Source organism: Canis aureus, chromosome 15 (assembly GCF_053574225.1).
Source record: "Canis aureus isolate CA01 chromosome 15, VMU_Caureus_v.1.0, whole genome shotgun sequence".
In the NCBI taxonomy this organism is placed as follows: Eukaryota; Metazoa; Chordata; class Mammalia; order Carnivora; family Canidae; genus Canis; species Canis aureus.
Window position 1 is genome coordinate 66,634,940 of NC_135625.1, and position 11,334 is coordinate 66,646,273.

Here is an 11,334-nt window from a genome sequence, read left to right on the forward strand (position 1 = left end):
CGATCCCGGGTCTCCAGGATCGCGCCCTGGGCCAAAGGCAGGCGCCAAACTGCTGCACCACCCAGGGATCCCCTAATTAATCATACTCTTGAACACACTTTTTCTTCTGTCCTTGAAACCTTCAGGTCACTTTAACATTTAGTATTTTAAGATATTGAAAACAGGTATACAAGGTTTGGTGGGCAAAGATAAAGACTAAGATTTCTTCATCCTTTTCTTCCCAGCTAAGACGAGATTTCTTTTTTTTTAATAATAAATTTATTTTTTATTGGTGTTCAATTTGCCAACATACAGAATAACACCCAGTGCTCATCCTGTCAAGTTAAGGCGAGATTTCTTACCTGGAATTTGGCCAGGCTGCTCACACCTCATCATTGAGTGGGACCTCACCAATACAACCATTGGTAAAAGACGATTTTCGGCATTTTATGGTGACTTCTGCATTGCTATAGCAGTCTTTCTGGAAGCAAAAGGATACCATCATATTAAACTTGGCATAGCTATTCCACTGACTGTGACCATTAGGGATTATTATTAGGAAAAGAAGAAAAAGTCTGGGAAACAAGTGTGAATGCTCTTGGCTACAAAGTTCTCTAGCCAAAGCTCGCTGCACAACGTGGACGGGAAGAGAATCCTCTGTGTGTTTACTGCCATCTGCTGCTGCCTTGAATCAGAAAGGCATTTTGCAGATCACAGACAGGAGGACGATTAAAAAAAAAAAATAAAGCTCATTTTGCTGACATTAACTTTTTTTTCTTTATTGCTAAACATTTAGCACAAGTAGGTTCATTTTTTTTTCTGTGAGCCCCGAATGCCCGAAAATATTTGTGAAGGACAAGAGGCTTCCACCTGGTCATTTGTTTCTATTTCCCATCATGCAACTACATTCGTTTTGAGTATCAGTTTGTGTTAAATCATCCAAAATTCAAGGAAAATAACCAGGAAATATGCAGTTTCTTGTAACAACAAATAGTATGGTTCTTGTAACATTAAACCTTTTTAAAAATTATTAAAACATGTCATCCTAAGTTATTTGGAGTAGCTACTTAAGAGATTTATATAATGAAAGTGAAAGCAATTCCCTTGGCTGGTCCGATGGTAGTGGGTTATCAGAACTTATTAACATTAGTGTCACTAAAGTTGGTATACAACCCCCCACTGCTAGATTTGACTGGCTTTTTACCATTTGATTTGGTACCCAATTACAAAGATAACTGTGCAAACTATTCACTTTGGGGGAAAATGTTCTTAAGTGAATGCAGTTGTAACAGGAGCAATGCCATTCTTTTTCTAAATTTAATTATAATGGTATGTAATCTCTCTCTCTCTCTCTCTTCCTTATCAGAAATGGTCTTTGGAAGGTTTGATTCTTCCATTTGTGCTTAACTTAAATGCCAGACAGTTTCCTATGGCTTCAGGGATGAAAGCAAACCTGTCCTGTAGCAGCCCTCTGGGATGCAGCGGAGGAGTAAGCCTCAGGCAGCAGCTGGGGGGTAGGAGGGAGGGGGTGGGGAGAGAGATGGGGCTGTCTCACATGTCTGTGTGGCAAGGGGGAGCAATTTTCAGGGGACCAGGGACAACCTCCCCTTGTTGTCTGTTTTGAGGAACAAGGCTCTCCTTGCTGTCGTGGTGACCTATTATTTGAGCTGCATATACTTGTTAATTATCTCTCTGTGAGCATCTCTCAGGAGCTCAGGCTTGCTCACTTTGTTTAGAGGAGTTTAGGAATGAGCTAAAGTGTGGGGCAAAGATGGAGAAATCCACATGTTTTTCCTTTACCCTGTTCTATTATATTTGCTTTAGTTTAAAATAGTAATGATGATTAAAATAATAATAAAATCAGCATAATCTTTCCTCCTAGAGGATAAGGCTGGCCATGGGAGTGAAGCAGAGAAGGTAACAAAAGCTCCTCCCCAAAGCTCCCGATTATGGAGGAAATAATACATGGATCTTTCTCTTTTTCTTTTTTCTGTGGTGGGGAAGAAGAGCAATGGTTAAGTAACTGAAATACACGTCGTCTGAATCCCTGGAAATACCACTTTAGATTATCGCTAGGCCAAACTTCATCATGATTTCCACTGGTTACAGGAATGAAGACCCAACACAAATATCTGGATAATTGAGGCAGGCTTCCCATTGTTCCCCACTTTTATATCTAAATAGTGTTTTACCTTTTATATCTAAATAGCGTTTCCTCAGTTGCCTGAATCATGGCCTCTGCTCCTATGTGTGTGTGGGTTGAGGTTTCCAGAGACCAGCATGACAAGGATGGTGCAAACACTCACACCACCTGGTGAAGTGAGATTGTAGAGCCCCCTGGGTCTCCTCTGCATGGTCTCATGAGGACTAATAATTGGATTGATCTGGATATCAAATGTTTTGCTCTCCAGGGGCCAGAATGGAAGTTGATCCCTCGGAGAGACTCATTGCTCCTGGGGCCCACCTCTCTGATCTCCCCTCACCCCACCTCTGAACCCTCAGCCACTGCCTTTGGCAAAAAATACCCTTCCCTGCCTCTGGGCAGAGTCCCTTGTGTAGTCTGCCTGCCACCTATGGCCTCAGTTTCTCATTCTCCACCTACTTTTCTGGCTCCCCAGCTGGAGAGGGAGTGTTTCCCAAGTTCTTTCCCCCAAGCATTCCTTGTGCCTAGCACCCAAACTCCCACTTTCCAGGTATTCAGTGTTTCTGGAATGAATGACAACTGAGTAGATATTTCATAAAATTCACTGAGTGTAATATGCAAAACTTTCAATGTTGTGGTTTAATAGTTTGTTCCTAATGAATGGGGTCATCCAGTGGGCCTCTCTGGGAGCTGCTGCAGGTGGTTTTAGGGAATTGGCAAATGATGGGATTAAGGGGCTGGGGAGGCAGGAAGGACAGAACCAAGACGGGAGGGGCTGAAAATGGCTCTCTTAGAATATGCTGGCTGGCTGTGCCTTGAACTCTCCACTGGCTTGGGGCCGTAGTGGTCAGGCGTATGCTGATAAGGCCCTCCTGATCCCCCTCTGCTCAGAAGCAGCTCAGAAGCACCTTCACTTCTTCCCAACTTCTGAAAGTAGAAGGCAGGCTCTGATAGCTTCCTATCAGCCTAGAGCCTCCATCAGGGGCTATTTGCAGAAATCCAGCAGGTCCTTGTCCTCTTCTTTAAAAGCTACACCTTTCCACAGAAGGGTTAACTTGGCAGCCCGATGTCCCCCAGCTCTCATGTTTATATACAACCCCCTCTGCATTTATCTCCAGAATAGAACCGCTCACACATGGAAAGCATGTGTGTGTCAGCTTCAGCTCTGCAGTTCCTTGGAAGCTCTGATGAGCTGCTCAGTGACGCTCTCATCAGCATTGTTTCAGAATCGGTTCTTTTTCCCTCCTCACTTTCATCTCTGCAGAATGGAAGTATGAGCTTGCTAATGCACCACGGAGTTAGGAGTTAACAACAGAGGTTGCACTGGGAAACGGTTAAAATTGGCTACAGAGATATCTCCTTACAGTTGGTGATGGATACTTATGAAGCAAGTCTGAGTGGATTTCCAAGCATCACTCCCAATGTGGCACACTTATCAGCCCCAGCAGCTGGAAGACACCCCCCCAGGTGCTTGAACACCATGGTCACCACTGTGCCTTATAAAATAGACCCTGAGACAGCAGCTTGAAGAACATTTGATTGTGGGCCACCTGGGTGGCTCAGGGGTTGAGCGTCTGCCTTTGGCTCAGGGTGTGATCCTGGAGTTCTGGAATCGAGTCCCGCATCAGGTCCTTCTATGGAGCTTGCTTCTCCTCCCTGTGCCTCTCTCTCTGCTTCTCTCTGTGTCTTTCATGAATAAGTAAATAAAATCTTTTTTAAAAAAAGGAACATGGGGATCCCTGGGTGGCGCAGCGGTTTGGCGCCTGCCTTTGGCCCAGGGCGTGATCCTGGAGACCCGGGATCGAATCCCACGTCGGGCTCCCTGCATGAAGCCTGCTTCTCCCTCTGCCTCTGTCTCTGCCTCTCTCTCTCTCTCTCTGTGACTATCATAAATAAAAACATATATATATAAAAAAAAATGAACATTTGATTGTGTTTGTAGAGTAGCCACCAGCCCATGGCAGCCTCAGAGAAGGCAGCCCACATTCCTGGTGTGGTATGAGGGTGCCAGGGCGGGCATAAGGACTTTGTTTTCCCCAAATCAGGGTTGTATTATTATTATTATTTTTTTAGGGTTGTATGTTTTGATCTTCCTGGTGAATCACTCAGAGACCTTCGCAGATCTAGCCATGTTTCAATTGCTCAGACTGAAGCAGCTTCTGTCAAAAGAATTTAAAGAGATAAAACACCTTTTTTCTTTTTTTCTTTTTTTTCCTTTTTTTCTTTTGTTCGTTCTTTTTAGTTTTTTAATTTTAATTCTTAAAAAAGATTTTATTTATTTATTCATGAGAGACACACACACAGAGAGAGAGAGAGAGAGAGAGAGAGGCACAGACACAGGCAGAGGGAGAAGCAGGCTCCATGCAGGGAGCCTGACGTGGGACTCAATCCCGGGACTCCAGGATTACACCCTGGGCCAAAGGCAGGCACTAAACCACTGAGCCACCCAGAGATCCTTGTTCGTTCTTTTTTAAGATTTGAGACATGGAGAGAGAGCACATGCACACACACACACACACACACACACACGAGTTGGGGTAGGGCAGAGGGAGAGAAGCTTCAAGTAGACTCCCTGCTGAGTGCAGAGCCTGTCCCGGGGCTTGATCCCATGACCCTGAGATCATGACCTAAGTGGAAACCAAAAGTCAGACTCTTAACCAACTGAGCCATCCAGGTGCCCCTCTTTCTTTTCTTATTGGATTCAGGTGTTCAGATCACAGGCTGACTGTGGAGATGGTGGAACAGAGAAGTAAGTGACCACACATAACAAGGAATAGAGTCCTGGCAAAACCAGTTGGGAAAAGTCACTAAACAAACAGATGACTATCAGCTTTAAAAAGCAGCAACATCAGGGGCTTCTGGGTGGCTCAGTCAGTTAAGCATCTGCCTTCAGCTCAGATCATGGTCCTCGGGTCCTGGGATCAAATCCCAAGTCTGGCTCCCAGCACGTAGCCTGCTTCTCCCTGTGCCTCTTTCCTGCCACCCTCCCCACAGCTTGTGTTCTCACTGTCTCTCAAATAAATAAATAAAATCTAAAAAAAAAAAAAAAAAAAAAAAACATCAATCCCAAGGGAGAAAAATGTGATTTCCAGAGTTACCACATTACAGTATTCAAACTCTCTAGTTTTCAACCAAACATTAGGAAGCATAAAGAGAAACAAGATGGCTTATTCACAGGAAAGAAAAAAGACATCAAAAACTATCTCTGAAGAAGACCAGATGTTAGATGTGTAAGACAAAGACTTTATTTAGTTTTAAAGATTTTATTTATTTATTCATGAGAGACACAAAGAGAGAGAGAGAGAGAGGCAGAGACACAGGAAGAGGGAGGAGCAGGCTCCATGCAGGGAGCCCGACGTGGGACTAGATCCCGGGTCTCCAGGATCATGCCCTGGGCTGAAGTTGGCACTAAACCTCTGAGCCACCCGGGCTGCCCCTAAGACAAAGACTTTAAATGAACTGTGCTAAATATACTCCAAGAGCTGAAGGAGCCATGGACAAAGAGCTAAAGGTAATCATGAGGCCAAAGTATGAAAAGGTAGAGAATCTTAATAGAGAGATAGGAATTATTTTTATAAAGAAGCAAATAGAAATTCTGGAGCTAGAAAGTACAATAGTTGAAAAGGTCACTAGAGGGGGTCAACATCCCAGAAGAACACCCTGGACCCAGTAATTGTCCCCCATTTTAACTACATGCTACTTACTACATTCACTGTAGATCCAAAGACACAGGGGTGCCTGGTTGACTCAGCCACTAGATTATATGACTATTCATCCCAGGGTCGTGAGTTCAAGTCTCTTGTTGGGTATAGAGATTACCTAAAAAACAAAATCTTAAAAAAACAAAGACACAAATACGTTGAGAGTAAAAGGATAAAAAAGTTAGTCCATGTAAAACATAACCAAAGGAGTTGAGGAGACTATGTTAATATTAGACAAAATAGATTTTAACTTAAAAATTGTTACAAGAGAAAAAGACTTTATATCATGATAAAAGGATCCATTCAGGGCAGCCCAGGTGGCTCAGCGGTTTAGCGCCATCTTCAGCCCAGGGTGTGATCTTGGAGACCCAGAATCAAGTCCCACATCAGGCTCCCTGTGTGGAGCCTGCTTCTCCCTCTGCCTGTGTCTCGGCCTCTGTGTGTGTGTGTCTCTCATGAATAAATAAATAAAATCCAAAAAAAAAAAAAAAAAAAGGATCCATTCACCAAGAAGGTATAACAATAAGATCTACACACCAAACCACAGAGACCCAAAATATATGAGGCAACATAGATAACTCAAGGGAAAAATTGATAGATAGTTACACAGCAATAATTGGAGACTCTGGTATCCTACTTTCAATAGTAGATAAAACACCTAGACAGAAGATCAGTATGGGAACAGAGGATTTGAACAACACTGAGGATCAATGGGGCCTAAAAGACATACAAAGGACTCCACCCAAATACAGCAGAATACACATTCTCCTCAAGTGTACATGGAGCATTCGCCAGGATAGACCTTATAATGTTATGTTTTCAGATCATAAAACAATTCTCTTTAAATGGTTGAAATTATACAAAGTATCTTCTCTGACCACAGTAAAATGAAACTAGGGCTCAATAGGAGAAAAACAAAAATTCATAAATAATGGAAAAATTTTTAATAAAGATTTTATTTATTTATTCATGAGAGACACAGAAAAAGAGGCAGAGGCCAGGCAGAGGGAGAAGCAGGCTCCATGCAGGAGCCCGATCTCTGCCTCTTTCTGTGTGTCTGTCATTAACAAACAAACAAACAAACAAGATGTGCCTGGCTGGCTCAGTAGATAGGGCATGCAATTCTTGATCTTGGGGTTTTGAGTTTGGGCCCCACATTGGGCTTAGAGCTCACTTAAAATAAGTTAATGAAATTAAATAAATAAACAAAACAAAACAAAGACAAATAACCTGACTTTACATATTTTTTAAAAAGATTTTATTTATTTATTCATGAGAGACACAGAAAAAGAGGCAGAGGCCAGGCAGAGGGAGAAGCAGGCCCCATGCAGGGAGCCCAACGCGGGACTCAATCCCGGGACTTGGGGATCACGACCTGAGCCAAGGGCAGACACTCAACCGCTGAGCCACCGTTTCCCAAACCTGACATTACATCTTAAAGGACTAGAAAAAGAAGAGCAAACTAACCCAAAGCCAACAAAGGAGGGAAATAATAAAGATTACAGCAGAAATAAATAAAATTGAAAATCAACAAGGCAAAAAGCTGGTGCTTTGGAAATCAATAAAATTGGTGCACCGTTAGCTAGACTGACTAAGAAACAATGGACAGATTTCGAGAAACATACAAATTACCAAAACTTACTCAAGAAGAAATTAAAAATCACAACAGACTAAAGAAGATGGCCAATAGGCACATGAAGAGATGCTCAACATTACTCATCATCAGGGAAATGCAAATGGAAACCACGGTGAGATAGCACCTCACACCTGTCAGAATAGCTCTTAACAAAAAGACAAAAGACAAGTGTTGGTGAGACACAGGCGTGGAAGAAAGAGAACCCCTGGGTGAGGTCAGTGGGAATGCAAACTGGTGCAGCCACTGTGGCAAACAGTATGAAGGGTCCTCAAAAAATTAAAAATAGAACTATCCTATGATCCAATGATTCCACTTCTGGGTATTTATCTGAAGAAAAGGAAATCATTGTCTTGATTTCAGGGTCATTGCATCATGTTTTACAATAGCTAAGATATGAAACCAACCTAAGTGTCCATCAGTGGATGAATGTTTATCAGCAGAACATGTTCTTTACGTATTTAGTATATATACTATGGAAGATTATTCAACCACTAAAAAATGAAATCCTGCCGTTTGCAACAACATGGATGAAATTTGAGGGCCTTATACTTAATGAAACAAGTCAGACAGAAAAAAATAGATACTGTATGATCTCACTTATATGTGGAATCTAAAAAGAAACAACAAAACGAACAAACCAAAAGCCCGAGCTCACGGATATAGAGTTGCTTCAGGCAGGGAATAGCACCAGGACAGGGGCAGAAGATGTGTGAAGATGGTCAAAAGGTACATATTTTCAGTTATAAAATGAATAAGTTGCAAGGATGTAATGTGCAGAACAGTGACTATAGTTAACAATACTGCAATTATGCAATTACTGCATAATTGAAACTAATTAGAAGATTGGATTTTGAAAGTTCTCAACAGAAGAGAAAACTTTTTTTTATAACTATATATAGTGATAAGGTTTTCTGGACTTATTGTGGTGACCATTTTGCAAAATATACAAATATTAAATAATTATATTGTACACCTGAGACTAACATGTTATTTCAATCAATAATCAATCCGTTGCAACATGCCTATAACAAGTAAAGAAGTTGAATCAGTACTTTAAAAGACTCTCAACAGAAGGGCACCCGAGTCTTGCCAGTGAGTCTGCATTGTACTTTGAATAAATATTCTCATGAAGCAAGAACTCGGCAAGTGGCTGTCGCTAGGGAGCAGGAGACACTGTGTGACCCTCGGTGGAGAGGCTGTGAGTGGTGAAGTCTTGTTTGTTTGTTTAATGCTGTCAGCGGTGACATGTGTGGTAGCTAATCACCACATCACTCATCGGCAGTATAATTATCCTCTCTGTTAAAACATCAGTGCCTGCTAGCAAGTATCATTAAGTTTAAATTGGATCTCTGGGCAATGTTCTAATTACAATATTTGAATTTTTAAAATGAACTCATAGAAAGATTAATTTCATACTGTAATTGGTGATTTCCTCATATTGGACAGAAATATGCACAATGTATTTTTTTACAATGTATTTTTAAATTTATTTTTATTTATTTTTATTTATTTATTTATTTATTTATTTATTTATTTATTTTGATGTAATTAGGTTTAATTACACATTATCAAGATTTTTCTTTCCCCAAAGTCATCTTGACCTAAGTGTTTTATTTATTTATTTTAAAATTTTCATTTTATTTATTTATTTTTTTTGGAAAAAAATTTTTTTAATTTATTATTTTAAAATTTTTTGTATTGGAGTTCAATTTGCCAACATATAGCATAACACCCAGTGCTCATCCCACCAAGCGCCCCCCTCAGTGCCCATCACCCAGTCACCCCAGCCCCCCCATGTCCCCTTCCACTACCCCTTGTTCATTTCCCAGAGTTTATTTATTTATTTTTACAATGTATTTTTGAAGGAAATGACCATTTCATCTTTGTAGCACTACGGTGTGCTTATGTGTGTGGTTCATTAATTACATGTCACTTATTAGAATATATTAGATTCTAAATATATTTTATATGTATAATATGTAATTTGTATTGTTGCATATGTCTTATACAAATCTGTTTATATATTTATAAATATATGTATCTGTTTATATATTTATAAATATATGTTTGAATGTTTATATATTTATAGATAAATACAATATGGAGAATAATATAGAATGGAATATTCTATGTTACATCATATATTCTATATTTTATTATATGTTATATATAATCAATTATTACATTCTATAGTCTATATTCCTATTAGAATATATATGCATGTTTATAAAATATCATCATGGTTGAAAATTTGACAGTGGGGAATGGCAAGATGCTATTTTTTTTTTAAAGATTTTTCTTTATTTATTTGAGAGACAGAATGAGCACATTTAGAAGGAAGGGGAGGACAGAGGCAGAGGGAGAGGGAGAAGTAGGCTCAGCACCTAGCAAGGAGCCCAATATGGGGCTCGATCCTAGGACCCCGGGATCATGACCTGGGCCGAAGGCAGATGCTTAACTGAACCACCCAGGCATGCCCAAGATGCCATTTCAGAGCAAAGTTAACTACACACTGCAAAGTAATAAAGGCATATAGGGCATGAAAGAAATGGGGATACAGGGAAGTCACGTTTTAATTAAGATAGAAAATGTACTCTCAGTATTGATCCTATGCTTTTTAGGCTCCCACCTAGCAGACACGGGTCATGCTGGCCCTGGCAAACAGGAAGAGCCAGCTGAGAATGTACACCTACGGCCCCTACCCAAAGATGCCTTCCCATGCCACTGTGTTTGGCTGTGCAGGCTGTCCACCGCACGACTCCAGAGAGCAACATTCATTCAGAGTCTATGGCATGGCTATCCTAAGAGGCTCCTGGAGTTGTACCGTGTGGTTCTGGGTCTCCCATAAATTATGCATGTGGCAGAAAGTTTTTCTGAACACTTACCTCCTCTTTCACTTTCTTTTTTAATCCAATGTGGTCCTAGGACATTACTAGTTAGTGACTTACCCTTCTGGTATCTAATCCATTTGGATCTACCATCAGCACCTGGGAAGGGCAGTCTGGCCATTTACCATCACGGGATTCTTTTGCTCTACGTCTTTGTTTTCGATCACTCAACAACTAGGTATCAGCACGTCCATGCCTCTCATTGGGCTTTCCCTCTCTTGTTTTGAAGGGCAGGAGTTGAGAATCTTTTCTTTCCTGCAATCCCATGATCCACAGTGGTACAAAGCCTATCAAGCTCTGCTGAAACAGAGGACCCCTTAAAATCTCACTGGAAACTTGTACATAGATGTTCACGGCAGTGTTAGTCATGTTCATCAACTGCTGAACGCATAAACAAAATGTGCTGCATCCACACAGTAAAATATTATCCTGCCGCAAACAGGAGTGAATTAGTGACACCTGCTACATCATGGCACAACTTTGAAAACATTATGCTAAGTGAAAGAAGTCAGACACAAAAGGCCACATGTTGTAGGATTCCTCATATCCAAATGTTCAGAACAGGCAAATCTAGAGAGACAGTAGATTAGTGGTTGCCAGGGGTGGGGGCAGAAGGCTGGGGAGTGACTGCCAGTGGATATGGAGTTGCTTTTCAGGGTTGAAATGTTCTAAAACTAGATAGTAGTGATGGTTGCACAACTCTGTGAATATACTGAAAACCACTGAATTATACACTTTAAAAGGATGGATTTTATGGTGAATATGCCAATAAAGCTGCAGAAAAATTTAGAAATGATATCAGAATCACAGAACTTTGGAGATGAATTTTAGGGGTCTTTAGAAGCATTCCTCCTTCTGCAAATGAGAAAATAAAGTTCTAAAGTTTTTTTTTTAATTTTATTCATTTATGATAGTCACAGAGAGAGAGAGAGAGGCAGAGACATAGGCAGAGGGAGAAGCAGGCTCCATGCACCGGGAGCCTGACGT